The following is a 14,831-nucleotide window of genomic DNA, read 5'->3' as shown; positions in this document are numbered from 1 at the left end:
AGCCTCACTCTTTGTAATATGTGTGGTAGGGCGCCTTCAAACCAGTTCTGGTGCTCTTGGTATGTGAGCGATATTTCGTGATACTGGTATGCTCGGTACTGTTGAGGTACGTTTGCAATTTTGTATGTGTGGAATGTATTTGTTCTTTGGTCTACCTCGGGAAAGGTGACCCAACAATAAAATGTTTCTGTTTGGTATGCTTCATTAGCTTCTATTATAAGAGTAACATCCCGCCCTCATCTGTAAGGTCATGCGCTGATAAGTGTTGTGTTAGTGCTTGTCTAGCATTCTCAGGAATGTCAATGGTGTTAGCCATATTTGTTTAGAAAAACAGAACACTATTATGGGGAGTAAAGTCCTTTTATGAGTTCGAGTTTGAACAACCTACAGCTTAATCAGGGGTTGCCTTTTCAGCTGAGGAGGAATTTCCCAAAGACCACGGACGTCTCCGTTTAATGGTACTTAGGGTACCTGTTGTCTGTGAGAAATTGATAGTCGGGGTATCCGTAAATTAGTGCCTAAACACCATTGTTGGTGCTACAACCGACGGAATACGTGAGAGCACTGTTATAGTTTCATCAATGTGAATTTTGAGAGGGATAGGAGTGGTGAGGTCTTAGGGAAGTTAAAAATACCTGCCTCCGGGTGGTACTACTATTTTAATATGTCTCACAGGGGCGGTTTGGTTAAAAAGGTGTGTCGGAGGTAGGGTATATTATGGACCTTACCTCTTGGTCGCTCTACATGTTTCGGAGTCTAACTCCCAGACTTCTCTTTAGGACCAGGGTGGACTCCCTAATGTCACTCCTTGATTGACTACCACTAGTAAAGGCAATAACACTGAATGCTGTGGTATGGTGTGGTACACTTAATTAAACTGAAATAATACCCAATGGTACTGATGTCCTTCTGAGATACCTGTGGAAACGAAAGAGCACAGGTAAACATGACCCTCATATGTGTAGGGCTCCTATTCGTATTGGTGGTGGGTTTAGTGCCACTTTGCAAACTCCACCCCACTTGTGGGAAAAAGCACTTGTGAATCTCATAAAATAGACAAATACAGGACATACTACACTTAGAAAAACATGTAAACACACAAAAATGCGCGAAGCACCTCTAAAACGCACACATGGTGCATGTGTGACCTACTTTTTAGTGTCTACGCTCTCATATCATCCGGGAGGGGGCTGCTTGTAGTCACACACTAAAAATATACGCAGTTTATTAGATTCACCAAATGGCTGTTTCTGTTGCGTGTTGGAAAGAGCGGCAAAAAGCATTTACTTCGTCAAAGCATCACTCGCGCCTTGTGCCTAATGTTCACCTCACGTGGGAGTCAAGTTGATAAACCCACTGCAGCGGACACGTCTCGACTTGCTGCTGTGTGTGGCACTAGACCTCTCATTTCCCAAGATGGTGGCTGCCAGTGACCCGATGTAGGACTGCGAGGACCCCTAAATTAGATGTCACTCATGAGTGCCTATTTCTGCGCAGAAGATGGAAAAAAGGCTGGCAAAAAATGGGGGGGCAGCACTTTTTCAGGGGAGCGGGGGTTATAGAACTTATGTTTTTTGAGGCCTGAGACTACAGATCTTTTGAATGTAAGGGGATGGTCACATATATTATTGTCAAGGAAAGATGACCTTGTTTGTTATTTTGCGTTACAGTGGTAGGGTTTCATAGGTCTTAGTGTTGCATTAGCTGGCCACAGGGGGTATGCTCATTGAGGCCTCATGGGATACATGGTCCACCCTGTCCCTGTTCTGAAGCCGGCCCTCCTGTTTCTTCTGTTGCTCCATCTGCCCGGATTCTGCACCCTCATATTAGAGTCTGAACTACTGGAGCCTGAATTGGATGAGTCGGAGTCCGTCTTGTACCCTGGGTTTCTACCTGGGGGTAACATAGGCCCTCATTATGACATTAGCGGTAAATTCCGCTAATCGCCGCAGTGACGGCCACCAACATACCACCACGGTGGCGAATATCCGTTCGCTATATTATGACACACACACCAATCCGACAGAATGCAGGCACATACACAAATCCGCCAGCCCAAAGGTCAGTGATAAAGTGGCGGTCCCAACACCCATACCGTTACGCCAACAAAACAACGCCCACTACATTATGACCCATGAATCACCACAGCGGACATTCAACGGTGGTAAACCATTTGCGGTACATACCTCCATGCTCAGAATGGACACCCACATACAATCCAACATTGGCCAAGACGAAAAACACACACCTGACACTCATACACAAACCACACCCACCTACCCACAGCACTATAAAACACACACCCACATTACCCACAACCCTTCATGAATACAAATTATTACACACCACTTACACCCATACATCCGCCACGCACCCCACAACACACACCCCACCACATTACTCAACACACTCTCACCAACACACACCACACAACACTCATGTCCCCACAAAGGCACCCCCGTTTCACTGATGAGGAGATAAGGGTCATGGTGCAGGAAATTGTCAGGGTAGAGCCACAGCTGTTTGGAGCACAGGTACAGCCGATAACCATTGCCAGGAAGATGGAGCTATGGTGGAGAATCGTGGACAGGGTGAACGCTGTGGGACAGCATCCAAGAACAAGGGACGACATCAGTGGAATTACCTATGGGGGAAGGTGCGTTCCGTAGCAGCAAGGCACCAGCTTGCCATACAGAGGACTGGCGTTGGACTCCCACAACTCACAGCAAGGGAGGAGCAAGTCTTGGAAATACTGCATCCTGAGGGACTCGCTGGAGTAGCCGCAGGACTGGACACTGGTAAGTCAATATTTACTACTTAATACCCCCCATACCTACATGCCATCACACACTCTCACCCTCACTCGCATCACTCCACTACATCCCACACACTGCACCTACACATATGACTAACCCCAATGCCAAATCCCGCATGCTATACCAATGCATGGACAGCCCTGCATGAACACCCATCACTAAAGCATGCATAGCATAGGGGAACTAACAATCATACAATACATCACCATACATAAGCAAAAGGTGGCAGGGCAACACCAACGACAGAGGGGAAGCCAGGGATGTACAATATGTCACAGACATGAAGCATAAAACATCACTTATGTCCCCACAGGTTCCCCAGCCAATGTCAGCAGAGAGGAGGTGCCACAACAAACCAGTCCCCCAACAGAAGATGCCCCCAGTGATGACAGTAACTCTGGACTTCAGGACCTAAATCAACAACCTGGCCCATCAGGGACCACTGGACAGCCGGCCACCCCAGCCCACTCACAGTCCACCTCAGAGCCTCCCCCATCAGTATCCAACACCACAGCACCTATCCAGCGTACCCACACCTCTGTCTCCAGGACACGTCAATCAGCAGTGTGCCCATCTGTACACGGACCCCAGGCCACACCTCATGCCCAAGACAATCAGGGACCTGGGGTCAGTGGCAGTGGGCATACCGGTCAGGGGACAAGGACACAGGACAACAGGGACATTGGGAGGACTGCTGTGTGCCAGGGAGAGGACAGGATCAGGGAACCAACTCTCCAGGAGGCACTCTCCGAGATCCTGGGAGTCTACCAACATTCCCAGGTCACAATGGGCCAGATCCTTGACAACGTGCAGGAGAACAGGCGGCTGTAGGAAGGACAGTATCAGGGGGTCAGGGAGGACTTGCAGGCCATTAACACCACCCTGATCTCCATAGCAAGACTGCTGGCAGACTTGGCCAACATCATGAGGGAGGCAACAGCTCAGCAGCGGACCCCTACCACTAGCCAGTCCATTGACTAGCCCTCCAGTTCTGCTGCAGCTAGTGGGCAGGAGGCCCCGCCACAGCACCGACAGGCCACCAGCACCCCTCCCCCTACAGAAGGTGAACCACCCCGCAAATGTTCCCTGCGAACCAGACAGAAGCCAGACACACTTGCCAAGACCCCCACCAAGAAATTAGACTCTCCTTATTGTCCCCCTTGTGTCCCACACAGTCACTTTGTCCACTTTGAACTGCCTTTGCTCCCCTTCCTATGGCCACTTGGACACTGGACCTGTGCTACAAACAGTCTGGAAAAATACCCTGGACTTTCCTCCATCATCACCCCATTCCTTTGCACTTTACCCTCAATTTCTTAGCACGACAATAAACACCCTTGAACACAACTTGACTTCTAGTGTTATATGTCTTGAAAATGTGCATTTATGGAAAAAGTCACATCTAGTGGAAATGATTTGAACACTATGAGAGCATAGAAATAAGGACATGTAGATGTATGTAATCAGCACATCAGTACACAGTTGTTGTATCACCAACATCTGTAAAATGACAAGCCATAGGTGACAGTAGGTTGCGATGCAAAGGAAGTTAATGCCATCATGCTACAGCCACACAGAATACACCAACAGTCAGAGGAATGGTCAGTTGCTCTGTCTCGCCTGTGTGTCATTGGAAGTATTGACAGATAACTGGTGTTCGGTTGTCCTCATCCTCTGCCTTTTCATCCTCACTGTCCTCAGGGTCTACTGCTGCCACAGGGGCAACTCCAGTCTCCTCCTCCTGCAGAAAGGGTAGATGCCATCTGAGGGCCAGGTTGTGCAATATGCAGCATGCCCCTAGTATCTGGCAGACCTCCTCGGGTGAGTAGCCCAGGGATCCACCTGTCAGATGGAGGCACCTGAACCTGGCCTTCAGGGGCCTGAAGGTCCTCTTGATGATCCGTCTGGTTCTCCCATGTGCCTCATAAAAACATTCCTCTGCCAGTGTCCGGGCACTCCTCACAGGGGTCAGCAGCCACGATAGGTTTGGGTAGCCAGAGTCTCCTGCAAGTATTGAGGGACCACATTCAGCTTCACACAATGATTTGGGGATGACACCTGAAGGCATACACTAACATACAGTGGGTGGGGACCAAGACTCACCTACTAGCCACACCCTGTGCCTGTGTAGTTGGGCAATTACATTTTGGATGCTGCTATTCCTCAGAACAAAGGCATCATGCATCGACCCAGGATACTTAGCATTGACGTAGGAGATGTACTGGTCCACCAGACACACCATTTGCACATTCAGTGAGTGGAAACTCTTACAATTCCTTAACACCTGTTCATTCTGGCATGGTGGGGATAAACGCAATATGTGTCCTGTCAATCGTCCCAATAGTATTGGGGATATGTCCCATTGCATAGAATCCGGCCTTCACAGTGGCCAAATCTTCCACCTGGGGGAAAGAAATGTAGCTGCACATGTGTTTTACCAGGGCAGACAACACTCTTGCCAGGATGATTGAGAACATTGCTGTGAAATTCCTGCTGGCAAGCCCACTGTCACTTGGAAAGAATCAGTTGCCAAGAAATGGAGCACTGATAGCACTTGTACAAGAGGGGGGATCCCAGTCAGATGACGGAGAGCATATATCAGGTCAGGCTCCAATTGGGCACACACCTCTGTTATTGTGGCCCTGTCCAGTCTATAGGTGAGGATAATATGCCTGTCCTCCAGTGTAGCCAAGTCAACAAGGGGTCTGTACACGGGGGTATGTCTCCACCTCCTATTTATCCGCAGCGGAAGGTATCTAAGGGACACAAGAGTGAGCAGGCTGTCACAATTTGAATAATGGAACAATTGAACCACAACTTCAGTACACATGGTGCAGTGCAATATTATGAGACAGTAGAAATGGCGAGGTATGTCCTAATCTAGGCTGTGATGCAGTTAATGTCGATATGACCGTTGTCCCACCCCCGAAAATGGCAACCGCCTGTCCTGTATGTAGACACAGGTGGAAGTGAGGTAATTCTGCCGACGTTGGGCGTTGTGGCGGAAACTTGGTCTTGCACCGCTGTGTAATTGCTCATTGGATAATATGGGGCTCTATGGAGTACAGTGGCCGATGGGGATCTGCACCAGCGGTGACTGTGTACAACACCGTGGACGTGGCCACTATTTTCTATCTGATTCCTCACTTGTTTTGTGACCTTCAACAGGAGAACACCTACACTGCGTGTGCTGCTGTGACCTGTGTCTGGAACCCACCATAGCCCGAGTGATCGGGGAAAGGGTCCCTGCCTTCACTTCAGAGGAGCTGGACTGACCGGTGGATGGGGTCCTACCCCAGTACGGATTGCTGTATGGGCCTCCAGACCAACAGGTGAGTACACATTGGGCACCATGCATGTGGGAAGAATGCATGGAGATGTGTGTGCAAGCATCGTGTCATCAGGGGGGCGGGGGGAATGTCTTATGGTGGTGTACATGGTGTGCGCCAGGCGATGTGTGTGCCTGTGGTGATGGAAACAGGAGTGGTGGGCCATATGTGTGACAGGCTGGAATGTTTGTTTAATGGTGTTCTCCTGTCTGTATTACCTCTGCAGGTCAGCACCCATCAAAAGAAGGGATTATGGCATGCCATCGCCAAGGAAGTGCAGACCCTGAGGATCTATGGCAGGCAGAGCACCCACTGTCGGAAACGGTGGGAGGACTTGAGACGCTGGGCACGGAAGACTACGGAGGCCCAGCTAGAGATGGCCTCCAAACAAGGAAGGGGGGCCCATCGGCAACTGACCCTACTGATGGCCTGCATACTGGCGTTGGCCTACCCAGAGCTGGATGGGCGCTAGAGAGAATCACAGCAGTCACCAGGGGGTCAGTATAGTGGGTATTATTCTAAAATTTGTCAGGTGGGGTGGGATCGGGGTGGTGGATATGAGTTAGTGGGTGCCCCAAAGGCCAGGCCAGACATTCCAGCGTGGGTCAACTTTAGGGTAAAAGGTGTATGGCAAATTCAGGTAACTTAGCTTGTTAGCATTCTATTTCAGGCAGGGCTTTGTGGGTACCAGGAGGGATGCAGTTGGCGGTGTGTGTCCCTCATCTTGTCTTAGCATCTAGCCAAATAACTGCAGTGCAATGCATAGTGCTTAAGCCTGATCCCTGTGTGTGACGGTGCTGTGTATGCCAACAGTGGTGTTGGTGCAGTAGTTGTCCCAGTGTTTCCTTTTTCTCTCTCCCCCCCTTTTTTGTTCTGTCATCCTGTCCATGTGTGCATTAGCATCATCTGGTGGAGGAGCAGGGGTACCAGCGACAGAGGGAGCTGCATCCCACAGGACCGTGGAGGCAGAGTCCACCAACGCCACGGGAACCAGTGGGACGGAGGGCGAGGGGAGCTCCACGGTAGAGACAGGAGGTGACAACACAGACTCAGATACCTTCTCTGATGGAAGCTCCGTGGTGGTGGCCGACACCTCCGTGACCACCCCATTTGCAGGTACAGCTGCCACCCCCATACCAGAACCGCCCTCCCAGTAGCCCCTCAGTGAGTTGCCCATGCCCGCTCACCCATCAGGGTGGGCATCTCCTTCACCCCAGGCACCTCAAGCCCTGCCCCAGTCAGCCCTGCTGCCCTCAGTGAGGAGGCTATTGACCTCTTGAGATCCATCTCTGTAGGGCAATCAACCATTGTGAATGCCATCCAGGGGCTGGCATCCCAGATGCAGCAATGCAGTGCATTCCTGGAGGACATCAACAGTGGATTGGCTGCCCAACAGAAATCGATTCAGGCTCTGGCCTCCTCTCTGATGGCAGTCATTGTCCCTGTTTCTACCGTCCCCCCTCCAACTACCACTTCCCAGTCTCCTCAACCCCAACCCATCTCAGGCACACATACTGATGAGCATGCACACAAGACAGCACCCAAGAGTGGCACAGGCAAACACAGGCACCACACTTCATCCCACAAGCACTCACGCAAACACCAGACAGTTGCAAACACAACCACATCCACTGCCTCCACTGTCTCCCCCTTCTCCTCCCTCCCAGTCATGTCCACACTCATACCTGCATCCACTGCACCAACATCCACCACCAGCATCACCACACCAAGCAGTACACACACCTCACTAGCAGACACCTCCACAACATCCATGCACGTGTTTCCTGTGTCCTCTCCCACCCTGTCTGTCCTCCCTCCTAGAGGACACAAATGCAAACACTCACACACCCAACAGCCATCCACCTCACATCAGCATATTGCCCATGCACCTGCACCCAAATCCAGCAGACATAGACCTCCTACAACCACTCCGTCAACCTCCACTCCCATCCCTCCGCCCTCCCCCTGCCCCACCTTACCTAAGAAGCTTTTCCTTGCCCAACTTGAACTCTTCCCTCCCCACGTCCTGCCCGTAAATGCATGGTCCCAACAACCCAGCCCAGCGCCTCAGCCAAATAGTCTACGTGGACAGTGGTGGCACCACCTAGTCGTGGTGGAAAGTCAGTGAAGGATCCCACTCCACCAGCCAAGAAGGGGAAGGATCCCATACCTCCAGCCAAGAAGGGGAAGGATCCCACACCTCCTGCCATGAAGGGGAAGGACACTGCACCTCCTGCTTTGATTGGGAAGAAGCCCTCGACTCCTGCCTGGAAGACTAAGGAACACATACAACCTGCCATGAAGGGGAAGAAGCCATCAACCGCTGCCAGGAAGGGTAAAGATTCCACGCCCCATGTCATGGAGAGGAAGAAGCCCTCTACTCCAGCGGAGGCTGTTGGGGTGACACCTCCACCACCACCAGTGGTTACAGGGCCCCCACCGCCAACTGAGGAAGTACAGCCATCACCACCTGCAGAGGCTCCAGAAGCATGGAAAGTCACCCATACCAGAGACTGTGGCCTTGCACTCCCCAGCAGAGTGGAATGGGCATGGAGCCTCCTCCAGAACCAGTGGCAAAGTCACCCACCTAAGAAACTGTGACCTTGCACTACCCAGCACAGGGAAATGGGCATGGAGCCCCCTCCAGAAGCAGTGGGAAAGTCACCCAATCCAGAGACTGTGGCCTTGAACTCCCCAGCAGAGTGGAATGAGCATGGAGCCCACTCCAGAACCAATGGGAAAGTAACCCACCTGAGAGACTGTGGCCTTGCACTCCCCAGCGGAGGGAAATGGGCATGGAGCCCCCTCCAGAACCAGTGGACTTGTTCCCGTATTTGGCTGAGGTGTCCCCCATCCCTCTTCCCCCTGAGGTGCCTGCCCACTTGTAAACTGATCTCCCTGCACAGTTTTATCCAGATGAAGTCAGGATTCAAGTTGGGCCTTGGACTGTGCCCTGTGGACATGTGGGCCCTTTGAACATTGGACTGGGCTGTGTCCCTTTGTGTACATTTGTACGCATCTGTTTCAAGGGCAATTTGATTATTTATTAGCTGTTGATATCAATGCATTCACCTTGGTGCATTCCTATTGTCCTTGCATTATTCTGTTGTGTATCAAGTGCAAATTGTTTTGCGTGTGCAGCTGGTTGTGTGTATGGTGTGTGTGTGTCGGGTGTGTGTCGTGCGTGTGTGTGTGTCACTCTCGTTGTTCTCCCTAGGCGGCTGTACTCACCGTAGTCGTCTTCGTCGGCGTTGGTGTTTCAGATGGAGCATAACATAGAAGATCCTCAGAAAGACTTGCAGTTCAGCTTCCATGGCAGTGTTGTTCTTCCCTGTGTCTCCGATGGTGAGTCTTTTCTCTTCTGTGATGAGTTTCTGCCAGGCTTTTGATGGTGTTGGTACCGCCCCGGAAAACGTGGAGGATTGTAGTGTCTTAATATGGTATGCAGTACTTTGTCTTCCGCCTGGCTGATGACGGCTATCGCCGTGGTGAGTGTTGTTTCCACCCTAGTGGTTGGTGTGGTACATTGGCTGTCTATGGGAGATATCACAGCCATGTTCATAATTTGACGGTAGTTACCGCCAGCCTGTTGTCATACTGAGGGCCATAGTCTTCTCTAATGTAGGGGTATACCTTTCATGTGAAAATGTGCTTACATCTTTTTTAAGTTTCTGATGCTTAGTCTGTTTTAAATACACCTCATATTCATTAATGGATTGATTTAATTCTTTCTGAGAGCCCCTGTAAACATGTATGCTTTGAGAAGGACCTCTAGAGTAATGATCTCCCCCTTTAGTTCCTCCGAAGGTCATGTTGCTCTTTTTATGATCAAAATTAGCCAATCACGGGTGCAAGGCCACAATATAAGTGACCAATCTTTTTTTAAAATCTTTTCATGCTGGAAAATGAAGGGTTAATTTCTTACTATTAGGCCCTGTGGGGCTGCATTTGCTCTCAGGTACTCCGTCATTTTGATCCCATGGTTTTTACCCAATTCCTTGAACACTACAAATAGATTAATAGCGAATCCTTCCTGCTCAAAAGAGAACAACGTTGGGTCTTTAAATTATGCACACACTAACGAGGCCTCAATGAGAATATCCCTTGGGGCCAGCTAATGCAACACTGTCACCTATGTAGCCCTACCACTATAACGTAAAATTACCAGCAAGGCATCTTTCCTTGACAATAATATACGTGACCATCCCCTTACATACGAAAGATCAGTAGTCTCAGGCCTCAAAAACCTTAACTTATATAACCCCCACCACCCTGAGAAAGTGCAGCCCTCGTCCGCTTTTTTGCCAGCTTTTCTTCTGCCCCATGAGTGACATCTAATTTAGGGGTCCTTGCAGTCCTACATCGGGCTCCTGGAGGCCGCCAGCTTGAAAAATGAGTGGTCTAGTGCCACACGCGGCAGCAAGTCGAGATGGATCAGCTGCAGTGAGTTTATAAACTTTACTCCCACGTTAGTCATGGTGTTTCAGACCCCAGGGAGGTGAGCATTAGGCACAAGGCAGGAGTGCCGCTTTGACGAAGTAAGTGATTTTACCGCTCTTTACAACAGGCAACAGAAGCGGTCATTTGGTGAGTCTAATATTCTGCGTATATTTTTAGTGTGTGACTAAAAGCACACCCCTCTCCAGGAGGATCTATAATGTGAGAGCGTAGACACTAAAAAGTAGCTCACACATGCACCATGTGTGTCTTTTAGAGGTGCTTAACGTGTTTATGCGTGTTTACATGTTTTTCTAAGTGTAGTGTGTCCTGTATTTGTCTATTATATGAGATTCACGAGTGCCTTTTCCCAAAAGTAGGTTGGAGTTTGCAAAGAAGTGGCACCACACCCATAATCAATAGGAATAGCAGCCCTACACATATGAGGGAAATGATAACCTTTTCTCTTTCATTTCCACAGGTGTCTCAAAAGGACATCGGTACCACTGGGTATTATTTCACTTTAGTTGAGTGTACCACACCATACCACAGAGCATTCAGTGTTATTGCCTTTACTAGGGATAGTCAATCAAGGAATGACATTAAGGAGTCCACCTTGGTCCTGAAGAGGAGACTGGGGGTTAGACTCTGAAACATGTAGACCGACCAGGAGGTAAGGTACATAATATACCCTACTATTAACTCCCCTTTTTAACCATACTGCCCCTGTGAGACATATTAAATTAGTAGTACCACCCAGAGGCAGGTATTTTTAACTTACCTATGACCCCACCACTCCTATCCTTCTCAAAATTCACATTGATGAAACTATAACAGTGCTCTCACATATTCCGCCGGTTGTAGCATGCCCCATTCCGCATTGATGAAGCTTGCCACCAAGGGATAACCCTGATGGGTGAGGGTTTTCCACACAAAAGAACCCCTTTTTTTTCTCCTGTCCACCCTGTGGAATTTCTTTTTGTGATGTTATATAGGTTATAAGGAGGACAGACTCTACAAAAAAAAATGCTCCTTCTCCCTCTTTGTTATTGTATAAGTGCATTTTTATAGTAATGTTTTCCTGACTACTGCTTATGTTGCGGAATAATGAGTAACATGGGTGTTATATGTGACTACTGCTGATTTCTGCAGGGTAACAGTATTGTGTAAAGTTCTGACAACTGCTTGGGTAGCAAGGTATTACTGACGTTGTATTTGGTCTAATAATGTTGTGTACAATACAGTTTATTTTTCTATAACTTGGTGTTAGTTTCCTTTGTGATGGGGATAGTGCATCACGTGTGTTGTGCAAATGCTTTACACATTACCTCTGGGATAAACCTGACTGCTCGTGCCAAGCTACCAAGGGGATGAGCAGAGGTCGTTTTGGACGTGTAACTCCCTTGCCCTGACTAGAGTGGGGGGGCTCTGCCTGGCTTAGGTGCATACCCTGGCCAACCACGAACCTCATTTCTAACACTGATTGTCAGCCGTGAGGATAGGACTTGCGCTTTCACAATACCACTTTGACTCATTCTTACACCACATAAACTGTGTTTAGACCATCACATGTTTTGCTTCTTCTAACTTTCTCTGATTGGTCATTTTTCCTGTTTTCAGTTCTCAAGCTTGGGCATTTGGGTTGTCACACTTGTGTTTACTTTACCTTTTCAAAATGAGACCAACCTTTAATTTAGAGGACCTGTCGTTTTACACGCAGGAGGAATTAGAGGGGTTCTGTGGAAAGAGAGGACTGCCAGTGGACAGGGACTTCAGGAGATCTCTGAATTACTTTGAAAGGTTTGTGACATATGCCCAGGGGAAGAGTGTGCTTAGGGGGTACTCAGAGGATCCTGAGTGTAGTGAGGATTCCCAATGGGAGGGTGCCCAGACCTCATCACTAGAGAGTGCTGGAAAGACTGATCAGGAGGGTGAGAATGACTGGGCGGGGATGCCAGTTGACAGGGAAGGCCCCAGTGATAGGGAGTCCCTTTGCTGGGTCCAGTGTAAGGAGCAGTGTCACCTCTCATTCCTTGATGCCTGATGGGCAAAGAGATAGGCAGGAAGAGAGGGAACTGAAGTTACAGTTAGCGCACCTAGCTGTGGAGGAGAGAAGGGCTGAGGTGGAAAAGACCTTAGTGCAGGAAAGGATGTCAGAGGCAGAGAAGGCCTTTGCCAGAGAGAGACTCACTGTTGAGTGCAGTCTGAAGGTTCTGGACTCACCATTACTGCCGTTAGAGTCCAGTGGTAGCAGCAATGTAGAGTGCTGTAGCAAGGATGTTACTCATATACCCACAGATCTGGTACCTAAGTTCCAAGAGGGGGGTGACCTACATCAGTGGATGAAAGAATATGAGAGGGCTCTGGTAGAGCACAGGATCCCTGAGAAGGATTGGGGGACTGGCCTAGGGTGCTATATTCCTAAGGAGGGGAGGGATGTCCTACTGGCTCTGGAAGGGAGTGACAGGGAGGGGTACTCCACTATGAAGAACAAACTGATTGAGAAGTATAGTTTTTCCCCTAAGGACTACAGAAAGAGGTTCAGGGGCTTTAAGAAACTATCCCACCAGTCTTGGGAGGGGTTTGTGGAGGATTGCTGCATTGCACTAGATGGATGGGTGAAGGGTAGCACAGTAAACAATTTTGAAGGGCTTTTTAATCTGATTGTCAGAGAGCACTTACTTTGTTGTTGTTTTTCAGGGTTACACCAACACTTGTCAGTGTGTGAGCTCTCTCACCCCAGGACATTTGCAAAGGAGGCAGACCTCCAGTTGACTGCCAGAGGGTCTGGGGTGGCATTAGAGGGTGTTCCTAAAGGGAGTGGTTTAGGTGTTTCCCAACAAGATGAGGTGGGAAAGGCTTGTGCCCCAGGTAGGTCACAGTATAATGGGATGGGTTTGGGATCCCATGTCTTGTCACAGAGGAGAGGGAGTGGGAATGGGTTGTGTCCCAGGATGTCCGAGACCAAGTCTCATAGCCTCGTTGGTTCCATGAGAGTACGCCAGGAGGGGAGCTTAGCCTGCACTGTAGGGCCAGCTGCTCAGAAGGATCCCATTTTGCCCGTAGGACTTGGGCAGGTAGCTGGCGATAGCGTTTTGCCAGTCCTGGTGTCTGGTAGTCTCACTCCAGAGTGGACGAGGCATAAATCCAGGTATAGGGTTGCGAGGGGGCTGTGGGCCCCAGTGGAGAATCTGGAGGATCAGGGGTCAGCTCTGAGGTCAGAGCCCCCAGGAATGGGGGACCATTTCTAGGTTGGGAGGAATCCAGACTCTGCCAGATAGGCAGAGGTCAGGAGACCTGTGCCAGCCCGACTCTTGTGTGACCCTTGGAGAAGGTGTTTCCCTTGTGGGGGGGTAGGTGTTCCCCCCAGGAAGTCCTGGTGCTCCAGACAATGGTTGAACCTCAGGGTGGTGACTCTGGGTTGGATGATCAAGTTCAGGGGGTAAACTCTGACCTGACGGGGTGTAGGTGTGCTCCCCAGGAAGTCCTGGTCCACCAGGCAATGGTCCAGTCTGAGGGTGTTGACTCTGGACTGGGTAGACAGGTTCAGGGGGTAAACTCTGACCTGGTTGGGGGGGCAGTTAGTGTGTACACCCCCCCGTATGTGACATCTGGAGGACTTCCCGTGGTGGGAAGGTGCAGCGCTCTAGATGTGGGGTTCAGGGAGGGGGAAACTCACCCCGGACCCTGGTGCAATCCATGGGTGGTAACCCTGGGTTGGGTGGCCAGTTGTTGGGTGGTGACCCTGGGCTGGCGGGAGTATTGTGCAGGATGTTGTACCCAGCGCCCTGGCAGTTATTGATTCTGGTGGTACCCCTCATAAGAGAGGAGTGTGGGATCCTAGAAGAAGGGGTAGAGGGAGGAGAGCCAAGCCTCTAGACCCTGTGGAACCTATGGGTGTGGGCCCTAGGTTGGTGGATCAGTGGCAGGGTAGACTCCCTGAACTGATTAGAAGTGGAGTGGAGACAGGTTGCTATGCTATACCAGAGGCTCCTAGATGGCCTGGGGCCTGGTTCTGGCCATTGGCAGCTATGGAACTGCTTGGGTAGCAAGGTATTACTGACGTTGTATTTGGTCTAATAATGTTGTGTACAATACAGTTTATTTTTCTATAACTTGGTGTTAGTTTCCTTTGTGATGGGGATAGTGCATCACGTGTGTTGTGCAAATGCTTTACACATTACCTCTGGGATAAACCTGACTGCTCGTGCCAAGCTACCAAGGGGATGAGCAGAGGTCGTTTTGGACG

This window comes from Pleurodeles waltl, chromosome 4_1 (assembly GCF_031143425.1).
Source record: "Pleurodeles waltl isolate 20211129_DDA chromosome 4_1, aPleWal1.hap1.20221129, whole genome shotgun sequence".
NCBI classification, from domain to species: domain Eukaryota; kingdom Metazoa; phylum Chordata; class Amphibia; order Caudata; family Salamandridae; genus Pleurodeles; species Pleurodeles waltl.
The sequence above is the reverse complement of the archived record's forward strand: the minus strand, read 5'-3'. Positions refer to the sequence as shown.